The sequence below is a fragment of the Aedes aegypti genome, chromosome 1 (assembly GCF_002204515.2).
Source record: "Aedes aegypti strain LVP_AGWG chromosome 1, AaegL5.0 Primary Assembly, whole genome shotgun sequence".
Lineage (NCBI taxonomy): Eukaryota > Metazoa > Arthropoda > Insecta > Diptera > Culicidae > Aedes > Aedes aegypti.
In genome coordinates this window covers 11,100,873-11,121,851 of record NC_035107.1, presented here as the reverse complement: position 1 = coordinate 11,121,851, position 20,979 = coordinate 11,100,873, and the positions used below count along the sequence as shown (strand labels likewise).

The 20,979-nt window shown below is 37.5% G+C and overlaps 1 protein-coding gene and 1 long non-coding RNA gene across 5 annotated transcripts in view; one reads left to right on the top strand and one right to left on the bottom strand.

Annotated features, from left to right (window-relative positions):
* The first annotated feature begins 377 nt into the window (after positions 1-377).
* Positions 378-20,979, top strand: part of LOC5566531 (zinc finger protein 236) — a 103,299-nt gene continuing 82,697 nt past the window's right edge. Inside the window, exons 1-2 of one of the 4 annotated variants that reach the window (XM_021838888.1) lie at positions 378-1,000; positions 1,063-1,125. The gene's annotated coding sequence lies outside the window, so the exon portion shown is untranslated. Of the gene's footprint in view, positions 1,126-20,979 lie in introns of all 4 variants that reach the window. The other 3 variants (XM_021838885.1, XM_021838886.1, XM_021838889.1) reach the window with 3 other exon arrangements.
* On the bottom strand, positions 923-3,072 carry LOC110674741. Its single transcript, XR_002499152.1, has 2 exons — positions 1,360-3,072; positions 923-1,279 (listed from the first exon to the last, which is right to left on the bottom strand). It is a non-coding gene; the product is annotated as an uncharacterized LOC110674741 (long non-coding RNA).

Sequence of the window (20,979 nt, the reverse complement as noted above, 5' to 3'; positions counted from 1 at the left end):
GAAGCATACATCTCACTTTCTTACAAAAGTAAGAGAAAAAAATAGGTGACATATAATTCAAACACCAATGCATTATGCTGAACAATTACAAGATTTGAGAATATTAGAAACGACTGTAGCAATCAGTTGTTGTCCATACTAACGTGCAATAACATTGTTAACCATAACCTTTCAGATGGTGCATAGCATTAGGGAAATGTTACAGTCCTTTACAGAATTACAGAATTTTGTACTTTTTTTAATATTTCGACTGTAGCCAATTTGACAACAAAAAAATCAAAGAAATTTAGTACAACTTTAATCATGAATCATGAGACTATGTTTTAAAACAATAAGAAATAGGAAAATTGTGCAATGCCCATCCCGAAATTTTGAAAATATATATTCAACGTGTAGAAGGGCCAATTTCAAGTGTGCGGGTGACCTGTCCCCCCTTATTTACGCCCATGCATTTCGCATCGCTGACTGCCGCGCGCCGCCTGCTTCTACTAGCGGAGAGATTTCCTCCAGTTGTCATTTTCGCGTTGCGGGGATGTTTTCGCACGGCTTGCTGCTTGGCCATCCTTCCTCTAGACTAGTGGCACGAGAAGCAACGGCGAGCGCGAGAGAAAGAGTGCAGTGCAGCAGCAGTTCTATTAAACAACATACACACGCCGCCGTCGCCTGCTTTGACTGCTGCTCGCTACTGTTGTGTACCGACCGCGAGCAAGCGGTCATAGTGTGCGAGGACAACGACGGACGACGGCTCGCGAAAATCGATCAACTAAGTTTTTTTAGAAGAAAAAAATCGCTGTGCGTTTCGCATATTCTCGGGGAGTAGTTTTTTGAGGTAGATCCTCCCGTGTGGCTGGTCGCTCTGGAGGTTGGAGATTTCTTGGGGAGTCTTTGAAGAACAGTGATTTGTGGTGACCGAAGTTTTTTAAAGTGCCGAGAGTGTGTGCGATACAGAAGAGGTGAAGGAGGCTTCGGCAGGAGAGTCAAGACGAACGAGAACCTACAAGTATTTAGAATTACAATTTATGTTTTTTGAGAAACTACTAGCTGTAATTTTTGCGCGGTGAGGACCCGCATCAACGTGGAAATACAGGCATTTCGGAACTTCGGACGGCGGCTATGATTCGCAGAGTGAGTTGAGCATTAGCCGAAAACAGCAATTGCACGTGTGTGATATATTTGAGTATGATTCGTGAAGTCGGTCCATCCTTGACGAGGGTCATCCAATTCCAGTCCGGTCAACGGGTGTGTCCATTTCGTAGTCTTTATTCTTGGTAACAGCCAACTGCGATGACGATGAGAAGAAAAAAACAATAGCGAAAGTCATAAATCACAATTTAGTTCAGGGGGACCTCCCAATCTTACTTTGTACTGGTTGTTGAACTTGGTTTGAACTTCTCCAAAAAAAGAACCTCGAATTGAGGTGAGGCAGTGAAGGCCGTTTCGCTGTGTCCAGTGCGATGGTCAGTTTCGGAATGAAGAAGAAGGTCTTCAAGGCCTATGTCATCTGCGTGCGACATCTTCAAACCCCTTTTCTCGGACTCGGATTCGTTCGTAATCCCTGCCGTAATCGGTAAGAAGGCCACGGCAAACGACGAACTGGACAACCGGGGACCGTCTTGTTGATGTTCCCCTGGTCCTCGTGTTTGCCTTCCTAAATTATTCGCACCAGGCCAAAGCATGCATATATGTTCGCTCCAATGTGTCGTACGTGTACGGGGAGAAAGGCTTCTTGTGTGGGTGAATGCGTTCAAGAACGGAACCAACAACATCAACAGCAACACTTCAAAGCAAACACAGCGTCTACGTAGTCTCCGTAGTCGCTGTAGTGTGCGGAGATTGGAGGAGGATGATGATGATGATGATGAGATGGTCAGTTCATATAATGCAAGCGCATTTCTCGTACACAAAATAACACCACACATACGAACGATGTGTGCATTGCCGAATGGAAATGAAATTGCACAGCATGCCGCACGGGTGGAAGTTGTCTTTCGCGACTTGCATCACAGTAGGCCAGAATGGGAGGGAAGATTCGCAACGAAGACGGCGGCACCTTTCGTTCAGTGTTCTTCTGTGCCGTATCCCGAAGGGGATGTGTTAAACAACGGCACAGAGCTGTTTCGGGATAGTGATGAATGGGACTGTGTGAATTATGGAATCAGTGATTTTTTCTTAGATTAAGATAAAGAATTCATCGAATCTCATCAAAATTGGTCGACTAAATCTTTTTATATCAGGCCTGCTCAACCTTTTTGTCTCATTTTTACGTGAAAAGTTGGTGCGTCCGCAGTAATAGTCCGGTGTGACATTTTTTACCTCAAATGAAAGCTCTGTTGTATATCTATTTAATTCTTGAAGTTAAGTTAGAATTTATCTTATATTTTTGGCTACCGATGAAATTTGGTTGAAAAAAACGTGCGGCCTGATTGATTTTTGCCTTTATTTGTCTCGCTAGCAAAATGTTTGAAACAAATTCAAATATTTATACATAGATCAGATAGATATACTATTAGGCTTTCGTTTGAGGTAAACATTTCTAATATCGGACTATTTTTGCGAACGCACCAACCACTTGTGTCAAAAAAGAACCAAAATGGTTGGGCAGGGCTGCTTTATATGTACAATGTTTTAATTTCAAGCAAACTAAACTAACGTGATTTTGAACAAAGTTTACACATTGAAGGAGAACCATTGAAAAGAACTGCATAAAAATGACAATTTGACACTGCTCCTTCATTAGGGGTTAACTGACATGAACGATTTCTCTTCAACGATACTCTCTTTTGCTACTAACTTCGCCAAATTAAATAAATCTGAAATTCGTCTTGTTCATAAAGCAAGATATAGTGATTCCTTATCCTACAGGACGAAAAAATGTTACGAAAAGTGAATTAGTGTTCTGTAATCATGCAAAGAGAGCATCGATGAAGCGGAATCGATGAATGCAGATATGCCCTTATGAAAAATCAATGTCGTTTTCTCATGGTAATACTTTCCATTGCTCAAAATACCGGATTTCGATATCGAGTTATACTGTCCATAAATTATAACTGTCACTTCTGGAGTTTCGAACCAACAGCTTTTTTCACCGCAACATTTAAGTTTTAATATATACTATCTATACAAAAACTAACACAATGTGGAAATACTGAAATTTCTTCCAGTATTTTCTTGTCAGCATTAATATTTGCAGCATAACAATGATTTGATACAAATATTAAAATGGCCAGGCCCACTGTGCAGGCTTGGGGTTTGAAGATAATTCAAAAATTTCCGGCGATCAGATTATTCACGAATGAATAATATGATAGACAGAAAATTTTGAAATATTTTGAGGGAAGAAACGGGGACAACCGTACCAACCGTTCCATTTAGGGGGATAGGCAAAATCGTTGGGAGTGGCGTTGCTAATAAAGTTAATGCGCACTCCATTGTTGTTTGTCCTTTTCCTAGGAAGGGACACAGATATTTCTCCCGTATGTCCTAGCTCTGAAGCCTGGGCTTAAGCGCCTTTACTTGCTCTCTGAAACGAAAACAAAAGTTACTCTGATCCCCTTCCGTAAAAAAGCAATTTATGTACGTAAATTGAAAGTGAATTTCATAAAAAAAACGTCACAAATCCTCAAAGTGGCATTTTGGACCACTTTCCCCTATGTGTTTTGATATATAAATAAAACTTTAAATAATAATAATAATAATCAGAACAATCTCAAGTTGATCGAAGGCCTCAGTGGAGCTGTCATCGCCATGTAAGCTTCCATCTACTGCGCTTTCGTCCCCTTTCTCTCATGCCAGAAAACACTCACGTCGGGTACACTTTTATTCCACTTTTTCCGATTCACAATTTTGCACTAAATAATATAGCTTTTTAAATACTGATTTTATTTCATTAAATTCTACTACGCAAAGCTTTGTTTCGGAAAGAATTGTTTCAAAGCACAAGCTGAATTTTGAAAAACACGTGGAACCTAGGTAAACGTGACAGAAAATTTAAAACGCAGCCGCCCGCGCACGTGGCATGCTGCGATCTTTAAGTTTCCTTTTGATATTCAAAAGCTCCCTGCAAAATTTCAGCTCAGTTCATTTGAATCTCAAGCATCGCAAAGAGTTTTTCGAAATTAGGCATTTTCATTAAATTGACAATGGGATTGTATGCAACTAACTTGCATGCGAGAAAATTTGTTCATAGTGAGCGGTGATTTTTGTAATGAAGATGAATATTAACAATTTTTGACAGCAGCTTAAATCATTACAGCATTTAAAGAATTTGCCTCGGTTGGGTTATTACCATATCAGCTTTTGAGCATAATTTAAGACGGTGCCTTTCCTCTCTCATCCAATTTCAACAAGCTGTCTGGGGTACGCCTTCGCTAGTGCTACAGTATCCCTCATTTTTTCCTTGAATTAGGTAATACCGTGTATAGTTCTTTTTAATACACGAGATACATTAATGACATCAGCATTTCCATCCTTAACCGTATGTTTTAGTTGAATTCAGAATGTGAGTTTTGTTAGGAAAATAATCTTTTCAATAAAATTGGGTATCAATAAGTAAGAATAACCCTTTGCAATAAATAGAAACTTTATAAAAAAAACTTCAATTCACTTATTTACATCATATAACATTACAAGCGAAGTCTTGTTTGTTATAACTTTCAGCATAATTTTTGCGTATTGAAACAGGCTCAGTAACTATGAACAAGGGTCAAACTTGATGGAAATGGTAGAACAGTTTTTTTTAATATTGTCATAACTGAAGCTTCCAAAATAATAATGGACATTTAACTATCTATCTATCAAGCAGGATGGAAAGTAGGGACAAACTAAGTGGCCAATAATTTTCACACAGATGCAATATCTAATCGTTATTTGGATGGTAAAGCATGTGTTTTTTAGTTTAATGATCCAAACGTGATACAGTAACACTTCCTTAACGAATAACATGATGTAGTATAAACTATCCTGCATACGGTGTCACAAGAAGTCTGATCCAATTCATTATATTATGAATTCAGATAATTGGTAAATCACCTTTCGTTTTAAAGAAACCTAAAACATTTTGGAACCTGGGGATGCGAAGAAAAGATTTGCTTGGTTCAAATTATGCAGAAATTTTTTACAACTATGTTTCTTTTTAGCACAAGGCCAGAAATTTTCTGATTAAGTCTGTTTATTGGGAATATCGTCAGCATTGAATTATTGATACTTTGTGTGAAGTTTTTTAAGAGTGCACTTTGGATGTAGTTTCCTGCGAGACAAGCAAACCAACAACGGTTAGCACTGGCGGAAATGATTGTGTTCAATTTGAAATATTCTAGTCGGCACCCCCTAGGTTGGAACTAATTAGCCGACTCTATGACACTACCCCGAACGACATTACCCCGAAAGCCATTACCCCGAATGGGTCATTACCCCGAACGCCACTACCCCGAATAGGTCACTACCCCGAACGCCATTACCCCAAATGCATAACCTTTTGAGACTAATTTAGATTTGAAGGTGGGGAGATAACTGTACGGAGTATTAAACAATTTTAGCTTTACAATGTATTTTAAAAAATTATGAGATAAAAAATGGAGCTAGCTTCAGCAAATAATTTTTACTTACAAAGTTTCGTTTGGATTTGTCCTCTATTTTTGGTGAGATTTACAAAACCACACTGCAATGCTCTGAAGAACAGCCTACTTTAAAAAGAAGGATAAATTTATTATGAAAAGGATAGTTATAATATGCAAACAATTAAGATGAAGTAAAGTCTCCTTTTGGACGCTGCTACCCATTTCCTTTACTAATATTATTTTAGATATCAGTCTACTAGCATTCGAATTTTCCAAAATATTTTGTGGTAATTTAAGATCACCCTGATATTATCGCTGCAAGTGTTGTTCTATGGACAGCTAGAACAATTATCTCTGTTTGTCTGTGCAAAAACCATTCCATTTTCAATTTATATAGAAGTTCATCAAAAATACAAAAGTGTATAAACTTTAGACAAGCATCACCAAATTTAAACTTTTTGGTAAGCAACTCTGTTGTAAAGTTTCATGAAAAAGCGTATGGCTGTTGGTATAAGACTCTTAAGTTATCTTTTTGTCTCCATGTGGGAAGGAGTTCATGTCTGCTCAAAGATCAAGATCCCAGTAAATTTTGGATGGTAACATGAGTGACATGCAACGTCCAGTATCAACAGATTCTCAAATTGCCAGCCATTTCAGCCCTTTACCCTCTTCCTCGATGCAAACTTATTATATGAAGATTCCAAAATTTTCTATACATTGCTTAGTTTTGCTGGACCTCTTCCCCTACCCCTTGAACAGGATCTAATCAATGGCTGTTTGCTATAATTTGTGCATTGCTATCGAGTTTGAAAGTCCGTAATTGTAGGACTATGTCTATCAAATTTTCATAGAAAACTCTTTGATGTCATGTTAGATAAGAAAAAAATAGAGGTCTCTGCAACTCTCTTAGGTACGTATTCAACTAATCACAAATTCCACTTGTTGCTAGGACGTGGCCAGAGCAACTCTCGATTGTTGAAGGATTGGTTAATCTTATCCAACAGACCATGCTATGTTTGAAAACTCCAATTGATTGGTGGATAAGAAGGAGTCAAATCTTATTGATTCGTATATGACTTGACACCTACTACGTATCGTAGGTGCTCAACATTAACATAATGTCGAAAATTGAACCTCTGAGGCTATTGAAAAGCATTTAAATTGCTTCAAAATAAGTATTCTAAACATTTTGAAAATTAAAAAAAAAAAACAATTTTTGCGTGTTGATAAAAACGGAATAATTTGTTGACAAAATCGGAACGTGACAAAATCGGAGCGTGACAAAATCGGAACGTGATAAAAACGGAACATACCTGTAATTCTCATTATGCCAACTGTCCATTATGCCATACATCCTTATGCGAATCGTCCTTATGCAACTTTAATTTCCATTTATAGTTGACGAAAGATGCCCATTTATGCCTACTAGTCCTATGTTCTATGTAAACCTAATCGAACGCGGGACAAATATGTATGCGTAGAACGACAGTGTAGTAGGGTGAATCTGGGTTGACAATTGGAGCAACTGCTAAAGTATCTAGGGTAAGTGATCGATTAGTTGCGGTAGTGCTATTTTTACTGATTTTATTGCATTACCGACACTTCTAGTCGATGTATTGGTTTGTTGATACACGAAAAAGTTGAAAAGACTGTTCAAGGTGAAGGTCAATCAAAGCTAAACCCTAAAATTTTCGAGAGCACAAATCTGGATAACCGAACATCTGTTTAAGCTGAAAACCTTATCGATTGGTCGATCAACGAGTGACCAATCAATTAAGTTTATACCTAAAACGGATGTTCAGTTCTCCAGATTTGTTCTCTTGAAAATGTAGGGTTTTGCTTCGATTTATCTTTATCTGAAATTGCTTCAAAATTGATGAAACACTACCATTTTTCCCCATATTTTCCCCACTTGTACCAATAGTTGCTTATAATGTAGTATCTCATAAGAAAACAACCGATACCGCAACTGTAGGAACACAAATTAAAAATATACCGCAGCTAAAGGAACAGTGTACCAATAGTTGAGATATGGACCAGTGCTCGAGTTCACTGTTTGACGTTTGAGCGGTGCCGTGTTATTTATGTGGCCATAGTAACCAGTGAATTCGGCACCGCTCAAACGTCAAACTAGTGAACTCGTGCATCGGTCCATTATTTTTCACTGACATGCCGTTGGTTACTACGATGAATTATTTTTTCTCATTAAGTCAATGGTCGTTACCTGGAAGGGAGGCACAGATACTACACACGAAATTTGATACAATTTTTTTTTCCAAACTGCAAGATAACTTCAGTTTGCCAACGACAATTAAGGCAGGCTTGGTGAAAATCGCTAGTTTTCTTTTGTTGTGTACCTTCAATCTTTCTGGACAAACATTGAAAAAGGGCCACAGTTTTCCATGCGTTCAATTTTCAGTTTTATTGAATACAGTAAAAAGATCCTCATTCCAATGCGTTATAATAAATTAGAATAAACGGTGCTCTCGTGACTTTACTTTTGAATGTGCATGAATTGATTCTTGCTACTTTTGATGAAATGCAAAAATATGCTTTGGCTAATTACGCGCTTTTATCATGTTTGTCCATTGTTTAAGATCCGGGCTTACAGTGACAGTTCGTGACAGCAACTCGACTCACTGTGACGTAGTGAAATTTTGTATTGGTTTATCCCTCCCAGGTCGTTACTCCCGGTTACGACAATAATATGTACATTAGACCGTTCCTTATTTTTCGAAAATGCAATATGTTAAAAGTTCGTTGTTATAAAGTGCTCGTTTTGGTATGAAAAAAATCAGATAAAAATTATAAGTCCGTACGTAAGTGGTCCCCCAACGGGCCTGAAGGTATCGGATGTAAATGACCCCCGTGTGCAAAATTGAGCTCGCTGCTCTAGTAGACGCATCTTGAGTACGAAAAGCCACAACTTCTGTGCGCGGTGGTAGTCAGCATAGAGGAGTACTTTATTTGTAATTGTTAATTATGTCAGCTAGCTTTATTCAATAAATTTTCATTGTTCAAAATACGTTTTTATTTTGGGATAGTATCACTAAATTGGGTAAATGTTGACCAGAACATAGAAAAACGTGTATTTCAGGCAGTTTTTTCTCTTAATAATGGTATTCTTTACAAGTAAAGTCTTCTTTTATATGGCATAAAGATACGGTTTGATGACGAATTAATGAAATGAATAAATAAAACATACTTTCTGATAGATTCTTAGGGGTGGTCCATTAGTTATGTAAGGGATTATGGAAGGAGGGGGGGCTTGAGATTCCTTACGCGTCATACACATTATTTACAATTTTCGTACAAAAAATCTTTTCTTAGAGGGAGGGAGGGGATTTCTAATAACTGCCATAATTGCCTTACGTAATCAATGGACCACCCCTTATGGAATCCCAGATAAAATTGTTACAGAATTCTGGTAGTTTTACTTTTGGAATTCAGGTCAAAATGTTTAATTCCGTTTGACGAAAGTTGAAATTATATGTTGTATTCCAGCTGGGGGCGCATAGATGGAGGTTTGCCAAGGGCGCCATGAGGCAACGCTATGGCTCTGTCTCCACTATTGGCACCTTTATCCTACAATAAATAACATTGTTAATGACGTTATCCGGCCAGTTGACCGAATGTCGTTAGGCCGAATGCCATTTGGCCGAACGCCATTTGGACAGAAGCCATCCGAATGGATCATTAAAATAACGTATGAAAAGCATAAATTGTGTGTTTGATATAACAGCAAAGCTGTCACAATGTTAACTCGCATATACGGTGGTGCCATTTTGTTGATGCGATAAGTGCCACAAAAGTTACCTTCAATGATTCATTGCGAAATAAAAAATATTTAGATTGCTGTACTGCTGATACAGTATGCAAACAAAGTTTATCACCCCCAGTGGAAAATTAGATTTCTTCCAAAAATCCCACTAAAAAATTAAAACACGGCTATTGGTTGTTCAGTTTCTTATTATTTAGGTAAACACAAGTTCAATTCGTGCGAGTTCGATGTAAAAAAATAAATTCTCTTGCATTTGAGAGCTGATGTTAAAAATAAGTTAAAAAATGACGCAAAAAAAGTTTATCCACCCCTCTGACACACATAGTTTTAGTACTTTGTGTGACCACCTTTGGCTTCAATAACTGCTCGGCATCGCCGAGGCATTGATTCAACAAGCTTAGCAGTTGTTTCCGGGGTGATTTTGTCCCATTCACTTGAGATTACCTGCCACAATTGCTGGAAGCTTGTTGGTTTTTGCTCCTGGACCTTAATTTTCAAGATTGACCAGAGATGTTCTATCGGATTAAGGTCAGGAGACTGTGCTGGCCACTCCATAACCTTAATACGCTTTTCCTTGAACCACTGCGAAACCAGCTTTGAGGTATGTTTCGGATCTCCGTCTTGTTGGAACGTATATCTGTGCCTTAACTTAAGCTTTTGGGCAGACGCTGGTAGTTTTCGCTTCAAAATGTCCAAGTAAACCTCCTTGTTCATAATTCCATTGATAAACTCAAGTTCTCCAACGCCGGATGTAGCCATAGATGCTCACACCATGACTCTACCTGACGAAAAAAATCAAAGTCATGCTCAGTTGGTTGAAAAATCAATGTTGGTAAAGTAACTCACCACCGCCATGCTTGACTGTAGGCCGCAAACATTCCTCCTTCAAACTTTCACCGGTTCGCCGCCATTTTCTTGTGATACCATCATATCCAAATAGCATTACTTTCGTCTCATCTGACCAAATCACCTTATTCCAGTCATCACTGGTCCATGAAATGTGGTCCTTGGCTCAATTCAATCTTATTTTGATATTTTTTGCGGACAACCATGGCTTCTTAAGTGCTACTCTGCCCTTAAGATCTTTCTTATGAAGACGATTTCGTACGGATTGTGATGTCAGCTGAATGGAAAACTCGCTTTCAATTTGTTTCGCAATTTTCGGAGCTGATAGTCCCCGATCCAGCTCCGCCTTCTTCACGATAGCTCTGTCAATTCGGCCAGTTGTCTTTGAAGGACGTCCCGATCGCTTAGCTGGTAAGATAGAATCACGCTTTTTGTACATCTGCACAATCCTAGCGACCGTATCTTTGTGGAGCTGCACAATTCCGGCAATATCACGGTAGCTTTTGCCAGTTTTGTGATGTTCAATAATCAAATTTCGGATGCTGATCGAAATTTGTGCTTTTTTGGGCATTTTGCAACAAAAAAACCTCCAATTTTAACACGAAACTTAAATTTTGAGAACGAAAACTTCAAGAGCACAAAATGGATGCTAGACACAATCTTTACATTCGAGAAAGCTGCAGAATACACACTAAAACTCTGTAATACACACTTAAATCTTAGTATCCGATTGGGGGTGGATAAACTTTTTTTGCGTTATTTTTTACCCTTTTTCATAATTGCCACATACTGTATGTGGCACCGCTGATATCTGGATTCAGCTTTTTGACGATAATTGGATTTGCTCGATTAGAACCGTATTTGACCTTGTTTTTAATTATGAATCGTGGTTTACGGCCAACCAGCCGAGTGGAAGTTTAACAACTACCGAAAAGCTAAACATTACAAATAATTTGCAATTGGATTAGATGGACAAATTGATGTGAAGATTTGCGAAAAAGTTACACGTCTTCTCAGTGAGAATCGAACTCACGACTCCCCGATCTCTAGTTGGGGCGCGTTACCACTACGCCATGAGAGGACTCATGAACGCAGAAGTTAACCTGAATTCGATTTCAGCTCAATAATCACGTGGTCCTTTTTCGCAAAGTGCACCTCTTTCGAAAGAATTAGATGCCCATCCAAACACAACGCTTTCTATTTATATCCAATGCCTAGCCCGAGAGCGCATTGTTTTTTAGGTATAGGAATAGCACACTACACTAGCCAGCAACTGCACTGGCTGAGGTTTCTATTGTGTGGGCTTCCAATGGGTCGCGACGTTCTCAAACGACTGGTTACGGAACATGAGTCCGTTGCTCGATAAATACGTGTAACTTTTTCGCAAAAACTTCACATCAATTTGTCCATTTAATCCAATTGCAAAGTATATGTAATGTTTAGCTTTTCGCTAGTTGTTAAACTTCCACTCGGCTGGTTGGCCGTAAACCACGATTCATAATTAAAAACAAGTATTTATCGAGCAACGGACTCATGTTCCGTAACCGGTCGTTTGAGAACGTCGCGACCCATTGGAAGCCCACACAATAGAAACCAATGAGTTCTCGAAGAATATAAGAAATATAGCAAAGTGCATCAACCTGTTTCTGATTTTCATTAATGTATGGATGTAATATTAGGGAAGATCCCCCAGAACCTGACACCTGAGTGACTCAAAACTCAGAAATTATTGGTTGCTTATTCAATCTTGTTACATACTTATTATGAATACTAGCGTTCCCGGCAAACTCTGTCTTGTCGTCAAGTAGGCTGTTGAAAAACGCTATGGATTGTCCCATACAAAATATCTTTTCCGTTCACTCTCATTTTTCCGATTTTACCGGTGATATCCTGGGATTTTAATACACAAAAACACTACGGAACCTTGATGAACAAAATGGAGAAAAAATCATTCAAATCCAAAGGTGGCCTCCAAAACCGGACATAATTTCGAAGTGTTTTGAAGTCTATATTTTTCTATATATTGAAAACCTGCACCTCAAGAATAGTTTTTTTTAAGTATTAACGACTAGGGTTACCAGACGTACTCTTTTTAGCCTTAAAGAAATGTGTACTATTCTTTTTTGCTCAACGGGCTCAAGTGTACTCTTTTCCAGATGTTACTGACGAATGATGATCAAATCAAATAACTTGACTAAGAAATCAGTTTAAAATCTTTCCCATCTACATCTGGATATCTCTCCCTATGTCGATAATTTCTTCAGTTTCTTCCAGTTTGCATACAATTTTCCTCTCCACATCTCGATATCCTCCTATATATGTCCAAATCTCGATGTGATTTTCATTTACGATTTTCTCTCCATTTTGCCCATTATCAAAGGATACTAGACTAGATTTTCGTGATTCTGAATAAAGTAGGAACACCACATGTCGTTTAATTGTTTCTTATTTTCCCTATTTTCCTGGCAACGGAGCGGTTTTCAATCCTGTATTAATCAAAAGTATGTTCTTTGTCTCTATCTTTCCATTCGATTTCGATATGTGGAGAGTCGACTGTAATTGTTTATTTTTAGATGAACATTGTTCGAGTTTTTTTTTCAATAGTTTAGCCTATTTCAAAACACTTCTGTTCAAGCTCTTTTTCTGAAAACCTCATTTTGATGATGCAATTGTTGAACAAAGCTGTGGAAATGAAACGGTATAGCATCTAAAGATCAAAGGAAACTGTTCGATCAAACAAGCAGTTGCTTTTCTTAAAGTTTTTACATAATCTTAATGTAAAACTGAAAAAAAACGCTACAGTTTCTTTTGCGATCTAAGGTGTTAAAATTCACTCTTCTCAGTTCATCTGGTTTGCATAAGAATATTCTTGATGAATGCAGAACAAAACCTTTTTGAAAGTAAATATTCTTCATAATATACGCCGTTATAAAAAAAATATTGATTCACTCAGAGTCAGTGTTCAAAATAGTAAGTAAGTATATTAGAGGATTGGCGTAAATAGGTTAATTTTTGCTATACCTAGAATGAAACGTTGATAACATTGTATCCCTGCATATTTTACTGTGATTGAAATGTACGAAAAGTGGCTGTCCTTATGAATCTCATAATTGTTTGCAATATGTAGGCGAAGAAAAATCGTAATTTATAAACATTTTCATTTTATCAAATCTCTCATTTAATTGCCAGTAGTGTTAATGTGACCAACAACTTCAGAATTAAGAAATAATTAAAAAGTTCAAGACAAGTAAATTAAGTCAAACACATTATTAAAAAGTGCATTTTCAAATTTGTCCAAGTGTACTCTTTAGTACTCTTTTACAGAGTTAAAAAAATGTACTCTTTCCGGTGCGAGCAAATATGGTAACCCTATTAACGACACTTTACACCAGGATGCATTCGTGTCGATCAAGAATAGTGATCCGTCGCTAATGCAAAAAAATTGAACGTTTATATCGATGATTTGAGTTTGACTTAGTCTTATACGGGAGGTGTACCAGTTTTGGGGGAAAGCCCAAGCGCGACGGTTTGTTTTCGGAACGCCGGGAGTTTGTGTTTCGCTTTCGCGCGTTTTGCTGGGCAGTGCTTCGGAAAGCCTAAGCAAGACGGTTTGTTTTTGGGACGCCGAGTAGTTTTACGGTTCGCTTTGTGTGAGTGCGAAAAGATATCCGTGTTCAGTCGAGGATGGGTTACCAACTGGTGAGCTCGTTTCATGCTTATAATGACACATTTTTTCATGACAGCGTTAATTCTATGTAATATTCAAACAAACTTTGTATGGTTCGTCACTACCAGTGTCGGTATTATGCCTGTTTTAAATAATTTCTAAATACATATATTTTCTCTCTTTAACATTACTAAAAACATCTTTTGAGTGGTTCTACATTATGGATGTTGACGTATATTTTAAAACTCCTACCAAAAATTTTTCATCTCGAGACAAAAATGTACAGCGTTACTCTTCTGTAATTTTCAAACAAACTATGTATGGTTCGTCACTACAAGTGTCGGCATCATTTCTGTTTCATGTTATTTAAAATATATACATATATTTTTTTTCGACATTACTAAAAACATCTTTGAATGGTTCGACATAATGGATTTTGACGACTTTTTAAATCTTCTACCAAAAACTTCTCGAGATAAAATGCAAAACTAGCTTTAAGTTTAAGTCGTATTTTTCCTCTTTATCCATGGATCGCATCACTGACCAATGGTGACTCCCAGATCTTTTCCTCCCTCACTAATAAACACCCTTCCCGTGGTGATTGTGGAAATGCAGAGGTATTCTCGGAAGCAACAATCATTACACCCTAACATTCCTTCCCCATCCCAACTGACTGTAAGGACTTAGTCGGCGCCGTTATTGATCAATAATATTAGATCTGCTAAAATTGTACTTCGAGAATAAGTGGAAACTCCCATCCCTTATTCATTTGGATCGTAGAGCAATTCTTACCAGGTCCGATCAATCACGTAGTAGCAACCATTGACATGTACAGTCAGTCTATGCTATGCTATGCTATGCTAGGGGAGGTGTACCAGTTTTGGCCACCCTAAAGAAAATATTGTTTACACATTAATCAAAAGACCTTTGGTTACTGTCAATACATTAAACGAAAGCTTTCAATCCATGCTCAGGGAAAAATGTGAAAACTAATCAAAAACTTTGTTTTTGTATTAAAAATGGGGGTGGCGAATACGGAGTTCTGTTTGATCCTTCGACCTTGACGCTTGCTCCTGGGCAGTGCGTCAAGAAAGCCCGAACAGTTTTTTTTTTATTCTTTTTGGGTCGCGCGCTTATTTTTTTTTTCCTGAGTGCTTTTTTATAGCCGAGCAAACGAGTGAAGCCGAAAGTGGATTGTGGCTGCTCAGTCAAGGATAACGGATCAATTGGTGAGCTCGTTTCATGCTACTATTTCTAATCTATAAAATATGTATGACTGCACATTCAATCGTTACAATGGTGGGATGTAAATATGATGTTTCAACAAACTATGGATGGTTCGTCACTGTGAGTGTCGACACAAACTCTGATTCATAATTTATTTAGGCTTAACATTTTTTTTCAGAACACCTCTTATATACCTTTATTTTTGTAATTAAAAAAACTTTGAATGGTTCGACACTACAAGTGTAGACTTGCGAAAGGTTCACTTTATTCAACAAACTTTGGATGGTTCGCCACTGTAAGTGTCGGCATAAGAATAAGAGTGTTCTATGATGTCCCAACCAATCGAGTTTTTTGTTTCTTTTCAAATGAGTAAAATATAATAACACATGCTTTCGTCCTGACAGCTGTAGGAATGTTACATTTAGGTATTTGTTCAACAAACTTTGAATGGTTCGTCACCTCAAGTGTTGGCATAATTTTCCTCTACATAGAAATTGTTCATATCACATGAAAATATTATATTTACGTATAAGCATGTATATATCTCACAAATCATTGTTTATCATGGTCTAATCGCTTATCAAAGTGAATCCTATGACCCAACGATCCTCCCCATTAACAAACATCCCTCCCAGTAACCTTTGTGGAGATGCAGAGGCAAACACGGTCTCCAAAAAGCAAAGGTTACACACTAACATTCCTTCCCCCAATCCCACCTGACTGCAAGGACGTGGCCGGCGCCGTTATTGACCCTGTATAAATAGAGGCACTGAATTATGCACACTGAAGAAGATTATGACCAATCCCAGCCGAACTTCTAGTTGATTCTTTGTGCATTTTCACTGACTTCGGTCAATCACGGAATAGCAACCATTGATATGTGTAGTCAGTCTAAGCTAAGCTAAGCTAAAAATGGGAATGGCGAATACTGGACCTTTTGCACCAGTATTCGCCTCGATTTTAATTTCGATTCCTGAATTCGCCACCTACGTTGATTTCTTATGGAGGGTGGCGAATCAGGAACACCATGGCGAAAAATAGGAGCAAAGGAGCAACATTTTTAAGAAAAATGTTTTTTTTCTATTATTTCTGAGAAATCTTAAAGCAATTTAGCGAACACTAAACGATTGGCAACCATATATGTTGTAAAACGGTATATAAGCCGGGGTGGCGAATAACTGGTACATGGAATACCGGTACATCTTCCCTATATTGTTATGGTTAATTACTTCATTTACTTTGATTTCAGTTCATTTATCTGCTTCTTCTGGTCAAAATCCAAAGGGTCCAAATAGTCATAACGGTAAACGCGCAGCTATTGGGCAAGACAAGTCGTGAGAGTCATCGGATCAAATATCACCGGACAAGCATCTTTTTGGATTGGAAATTTTATCAATACCCCAGGGCATAGAACACTTCGTGGTTGCCACACGAAATACACATGCAAAAATGGTCAATTGGCAAAGAAAACTCTCAGTTAAAAACTATAGAAGTACTCATGAAAACACTAAGCTGTGAAGCAGGTTTCTTGCTCCGTAGGAACGTAATGCCAGGAAGAAAAGGAAGTAGGCTCAAATCTGAATGGTCAACCGGTGAACATTTTGCAAAGCATAATCATATTTGTTCCTGTTCGTACATTTCCTCCCGATCGGTTCATATACCTACACATAGCGAAAAGTGCATCGACGCATTGTCTTCGCTCGAACACATGGACGAAGCGAAAAGTTCTCCAAACGAAAGGGAAATGCAGCAGAGGAGAAGAGGAACGCCGAAAGGCCCCCCTCCCCTTTCATTTTAAGACGTTCGCTTTTGGTCTTGTTTTATGGGTGGTGTGTGGGGTGGTGGCTCTTGTCCTGAAGGATCCTTTTGGCTTTGCCACCCACTGCATCCCTAAAAGTGGGTGGCTTCGCCACGGGCTGATGCGTTTCTGCAATGTCCGTCCGAACGGTTTCTCGAAAGGAAGCCATAAGAGACCAGTGCTGGCAGAAAAAGCAGTGCGAAGGCAATCCAGGAAGAGTCGTTTGTTGTTTTTTATTACCTCATCTGCATCAGACGCGCAGAATGCACTCCGACACAGTTGCACTCGCAGCCTATTGCACTGGCACGGTGTGTCTGAAACCGTTATTAACTATTATTAAACTATTTGAAAAAGTCATTTTGAACAGAATGATGATTCACATCAATGAAATTTCAATTTTCACCAATTCACGGTTCGCATTCCGACATGGACATTCGACCACTCATCAACTTTTACGTGTAACAAATTTGAATCGTTCCAACAAATCTGAAGACTATTCAACTGATCATGCCATCAAGATATAGAAGACAGTGTTTGACATGAAGGCTTGATTGTAAATTAAAAAAAAAACTTTAATTTTTCAATATACATTTTCAATCATGCATTTAAGGTTAATTATCAAAACTCCAAGAACTGAAAGACTTCCTGAAAGCTGGTGTCCCTCAATTCCATCTGACTGGATGCGAGGGGTCCAAATAAAATGGTCAGATGATAGTATCAAGGTATATGGTATATGCTAGATGCAAATTTAACTTTCAAAAATCACATTGAGGACATTCAAGCCAAATGTAACCAAATAAATAAAATGTCTTAAAAATATTCTTTCGTTATTAAAACAAATTTTCAGGAGATGTTCGATTCCTATATCTTACGAATGGTGGGTGTCGAATTAGGGAAAGTGTACCAGTTATGGCCATAGTGGTTCCCTATTTGGCCATATGCACAATTTGGATAACTTTTACATTTTTAATCTTTTTGAATGTTTTAACATCGAGATTTATCCTTTATTTTACTGCTAAAAGACAAAAGATTTTTCAAAATGTGAAGACATTCTAGATATCATGTGTGGCGAAATAGGGAACCACTATGGCCATAACTGGTACACCTACCCTAGTGGACAATTTTTTCGCCAATATCGGTTTCAGACACACCGTGACTGGCGCTGGACAGAGACGGAAAACCGATGGATGAGCGAATCGCGCAAAAAGTCCTCCTCTCCACATGGGTTAGGAAGGTAAAAGTGTGCGCAAGTAAAAAGTAGTAATGTTTATTTAATTTATTTGAATCTCGCGGCTTGGCGCGACTGCGGAGTGCAGTGCAAGTTACTGCGACTTAAAAATGGTACAAACGTGCGACGGCATTGAAAATAATAAAGTTGGATAGAATAATGCTCCGGCGCGAGGTGCGTCGTTTCGTTGGTTGGGTGCCGATGAGCGCAAAATCGACTTAGAACTAAGACGCTTAGAATTAGATTTCATTTCGATTTAAATTAATTTTTTGCACATTGAAAAATTCCGAAGGAAAATTAGATTTTCAATGCAATTATTATTATTATTTATTACAGAGGTTTTAACTAGTGTCAATCGCCTCCGAATCAATGCAATTTCTTTCATGAAAAAGTCACTAATAAAAATTGTAGTTGAAAATTGCATATCTCATCAAGAAACTGAGAATAATACCAGAGACAGTAAGTTTTTTGTTAAAATTATTCAACATTAGCATAAGTTTGTCAATATTCTATTACTAGTAACTTCGATATAAGTTAGCACTCTAGGGGAAACCTGAATTTTAGTTTCCCAAGGTATATTTGTCGACTATTTTAGCAAATAAACTTCTGATTTATTTAGCAGTTTTTTTGATTTGATTGATAGGAAATTCTTCAAGTCACTAACGAAAGATTTTTTTTTGCATGTTTCATTGTTGATACAAATCGGTTTTCGTAACGTCAATCTCAATTATTTGAAATTCGACCGCTAGGTGATACTAGTGGGCATAGAACTTTTACTTTTGTTTTGCAGATATTTCAGGATCCTGACCGGTCTTCGGCAAAGTTGTTGAATAGGTTAAGGACTATCATTGTTCGAGTATATCGATTCAAAATTTTGCCACCAGGCGGCGCTAGTGAGTATGAAATTTTTGTTTTGCGAATATTTCATGATCCTGATGATAAACAAAGAAAGCATTTGAGCTACTGAAGCTCGGAGGATATCCACAAAACAAAAGTTTCATGTTCACTAGCGCCACCTGGTGGCAAAATTTTGAATCAACTAACTCGAACAATTCAAGGACTATCAAATTTCGGAACAACTTTGCCGAAGACGTCATCTTTCAAAGTGGTCAGGCTCTTGGGATATTCACAAAACGAAGGGTGTTGTACAATGAATTGTTGCAGTCTTTTTTTTATAAATATGTGTATCTAGAAGATTTTTAAAAGGAATTTACGGAAGAAATTCTATAGAAGATTTATAAGGAGTTTTTTGAATAAAGTTGTTTCTGGAGTACATTAAGAAATCTCCCAAGTGACACAAAATACGTTTTTTTTTGTGCAGCGTACAATAGACTTATTTATGCCGAAGCATTTTTTGTGTAATATATAACATCTTATGTTACATAAGAGACAAGATAAGAAATAGAAATAAAACAAACTGCCAAGGTATTATAATAGCTTCATAAACGTTAAAATAACCAATTTGAACCACACATGTGATCGTTTTAAAAATGTATGCACTTAAAATGCAATTAAAACTAGTTTGTGAAAGTTTGAAATCAAAATTTTAAAGGTGGGATAAATACAATGTTCAGCCGGCAGAAACTTTACAAATCGTTTGACACCTATCAAAGTGGAAGCTATTTACACACTTTGTCCTACTTTTCAACACTTTTGCAATCAGAAGTACAATGCCACAAACATTCGATGAAAATAAGAAAAAAGTTTTCACCCATCTCGAATACGCGAACTTTGGATTCAGAATCCAACACCTCACCACTACACCATCAAGTACCACATACATAAGTACGAGGGTTATTCTCATATTTTTACTCATAATTTGTTAATTTACCCGTTAACGCCCAAGGTGTCTCACAATTGTGCTTGGATTCCAAAATTGTTATCGATAGTTACGTTCTCATTAAATAAATACAGTTTTAGCCAAATAGAATAAAGTCTATGGTGAAGATCCAAAAATATTCTTTAAAGTGTGTCGTCGATAACTGATAGCTCTTTAGGAGAAAATAATGCTAGTTGATCCTTCAGAAACAGTAAATGTTGTAAAAAAATATTTTCGTTAGAAAACGTTCAACTATTTGAAAACTTACGCTTACAACAAAGGGTTCAGAAAAAGTTAAAAGTTCAACTTTAACAGTGCATATCTCCGTAGATTTCTATGGGATTTTCAAGATTTTTGCAGCAGAGGAATTTGATACTATTCAAGGTCTATATCCATTTGAAATATATCTATATCCATTTGAAATATATCTAAACCCATTTTTAAACAAAAAATTCTTCTTATTATTATCTGGCACAGATTTATGGCACAAATTAAGATATGTTACATCTTTCTACATGAATTTTATTATAAAAGCCCAGCAAACATGTTTGGGCAGAAATAGAATTTTGTGATTACACTCAAAATATCTTTTGATAAAAAAAAAACTACGAAAAATTTATTTTTTTCACGCAAAATTCAAGACTGTAGCTCAATAATCACGTAGTCCTTTTTAGCACATCGCACCTCTTTCAATACCTAAAAAATAATGCGCTCTCGGACTAGGCATTAGAAAGCGTTGTGTTTGGATGGTCATCTAATTCTTCTGAAAGAGGTGCGCTTTGCAAAAAAGGCCCACGTGACTATTGAGCTGAAATCGAATTAAGGTTAACTTTTGCGTCCATGAGTCCTCTCGTGGCGTAGGGGTAACGCGCCCTAAATGGAGATCAGGGAGTCATGAGTTCGATTCTCACCGACAAGACGTGTAACTTTTTCGCAAAACTTCACATGAATTTGTTCATTTAATCCAATTGCATGTAATTAAATGTAATGTTTAGTTTTTCGGTAGTTTTCAAGCTTCCATTCGGCTGGTTAGCCGTAAACCACGTATCATAATTAAT